Here is a 2,721-nt window from a genome sequence, read left to right on the forward strand (position 1 = left end):
ATGTCCAGCACTCTGTGACCCCATGGACTGCAGCACACAGGCCTCTCTGTCTGTCACCAGCCCCTGGACCTTGCTCAAACTCATGTCCATTGAATCAATGATGCCATTCAACCATCTCATCCTCTGCCGTCCCCTTCTCCTCCTGCCCTCAATCTTTCCCAGCATCCCTTTCCAATGAGTCAACTCTGCATCAGGTGGCCAAAGCATTGGAGCTTCAGCTTCAGCATCAGTTCTTCCAACAAATATTCAGGACTGATTTCCTTAACTTAAATTCCTAACTTAAAGTAATTGAATAGATTGCAGATAATTGGTAGAAATACAAGTGTGAGTTTAGTCCTGTTACTCTATTTCTGTTGACCTAACCAGAGTCAAAGAGAATTGTTTTCTGCTAGAAAGTAAACCTCTCTTATTGCAAGTACCTAGGTTGATGAAGCTAAATAAAACTGTAATAAAACAAAACAAACATTCCTTATTGACTTTTACATATTTATAAATAATAAAATACAAAATTCTAAAGGCTAATGGTATCAAGTTATTACTGGCTTTGTCCCTGAAGACCAAAAATGTACATTATATACTACAACTTTTCTGTTTTCAAATAATCTACTTATTTGTGAGTAAAGTTGAAAATTAACACGTGAACCTGACTCTCACTAAAAGAAGTGTTTGCTGTTATGATTTTAGAACAAAAGCTTTTTAACACGAGACTATGTTAGGAAAAACAATTATAAACTTTATATTTGAATGAACATTGATATTTTGCTTTATGTATATGTATAAAACATAAAGGATGAAAAAATAGAATAAACTTTCATATGTATTTTTAGTCAGTTTTGCCAAATGTCCTATTTTCATGTATATCTAAGCATTTTGTATTCAACCTTTATTTTCCTGTACAAGCTTATTTTTTGCTGTGACACAAATTTATTTTAAATGCAAAATAACAGTTGGTTGAAAAGCTGGATAAATTGATGGGTAAACACTACAAAAAATTATGAAACTTTTAGTAGTTGAAGGAAAGATATTTGTGATAAGGAAGATAATCTAACTCATAGCAAATATCCAAAAAAAATTTCCTACGGGCGTTCATTTTTATGTTACATATTTAGAAATTCTGGAAACCTTTTATTTACTTACATTTATTTTTTAAAATATTTATTTTCAAATTATTTTGTATTATTTATATTATTATATTTTTTCAGTCAATGCATTTTGTATGGAAAATTTAGTATTTAAAGGTGAGATTAAAAGGATTATGATTTTTGCTTAAAATTAGGGGACGTTTTATTTATTGCTTCATCACTTAGCAAAATTTTCAGGAACAAATAAAACCTTTAACTGGAGAGAGTTGCAGTTTTAAATTTACACTGATTTGAATGACTGACTTGGGTTATCCAGGAATCTCTTCAATGCATCCTTCACGTCCTTGTTCCTTAGGCTGTAAATGAGGGGGTTCAGCATTGGAATCACCAGGGTATAGAAGACCGAGGCCGTCTTATCAGTATCTAATGAGTGGTTGGTCCTTGGTTGCAAATACATGAAGAGAAGTGTCCCGTAGAACACAGTGACAGCCATCATGTGAGAAGCACAGGTGGAAAAGGCTTTTTGTTGCCCTTCTGAAGAACGCATCCTCAAAACAGCAAGGATAATGTAGAAGTAGGATGTTAGAACAATAATCATAGAGAAAAACAAATTGGTCCCTGAAAAGGTAAACACTGCTGTTTCTGGAATGTAGGTATCAGAGCAGGACAATGCTAACAAAAGGACATTATCACAGTAAAAATGGTTGATCACATTGGACGAACAGTATGATGCAGAAAACACACAGGAAGCGACCGTCAGTGCTGTGGCCAGACTGTAGGTGTAAATAGGGGACGGCAGGAGAGGGCAGAGCCGCGGAGAAAACGCCAGCAGGAGGAGCCGGGGGTTGCAAATAGCCACAGAGCGGTCCCAGGCCGTGGCAGCCAGCGTGGAAATCTCAGCCACCACAAAGACGATGAATCCACTTAGCTGGGCTGCACATCCACAGTAAGATATGGTTTTCTTTGTAACCAAGAAGTTAACCAACATTTTGAGGGCAATGACAGAAGAACTGCCAAAACTGATGATAGCCAAGTGCTTGAGGAAAAAGTACATGGGGGTTTGAAGCTGAGAGTCCACGCTGGTGAGGATGATGATGCCCAGATTCCCTGCCATGGTCAGTCCATAGATGGCCAGGAACACACAGAAAAGAGGAATCTGAAGTTCCGCAAGATCTGAGATATTCCCATTAGAATGAATTCAGTCACTTGAGTGCGATTCCCTCGAGCCATGTATTTTGCTGATTTCTGCTTAGTGGGGAAAATGGAAAGGGATTAATAGACCGTAAAGTGGTCTCTATTTTTGTTACATGCCATATTGTTAACTGTTTCACTTAAAATCAGTTTACTTCTGTTGACAAGTACTTAAAAGTTTCAGAACTTTCTTAATTGTCTTTTCTCTTCATCTTTTCATCAAATTCAGCAATATAGACTCTCCAGAGTCCCATTTCAGCATCTTAGAACTGTTTGACTAAGCAATTAATGTATTTATGTACTATAGGATATGGTTTTTATTGGATAAATAAACATAAATTTCATGATGAGATGTATTTATATTTTCGTGCATATGTAATTATATTAATATCTCATGAAAATATGCTGCACGTATATATATATGTTGGAGAAGGAAATGGCACTCCAG

General features: G+C 36.2%; 1 pseudogene; it reads right to left on the bottom strand.

Annotated features, from left to right (window-relative positions):
* Positions 1-1,362: 1,362 nt before the first annotated feature.
* Positions 1,363-2,312, bottom strand: LOC145525839 (olfactory receptor 8J2-like; annotated as a pseudogene).
* Between the last annotated feature and the right edge of the window lie 409 nt (positions 2,313-2,721).

Source organism: Giraffa tippelskirchi, chromosome 11, assembly GCF_054371585.1.
Source record: "Giraffa tippelskirchi isolate mGirTip1 chromosome 11, T2T-mGirTip1v1.2.pri, whole genome shotgun sequence".
NCBI lineage: Eukaryota > Metazoa > Chordata > Mammalia > Artiodactyla > Giraffidae > Giraffa > Giraffa tippelskirchi.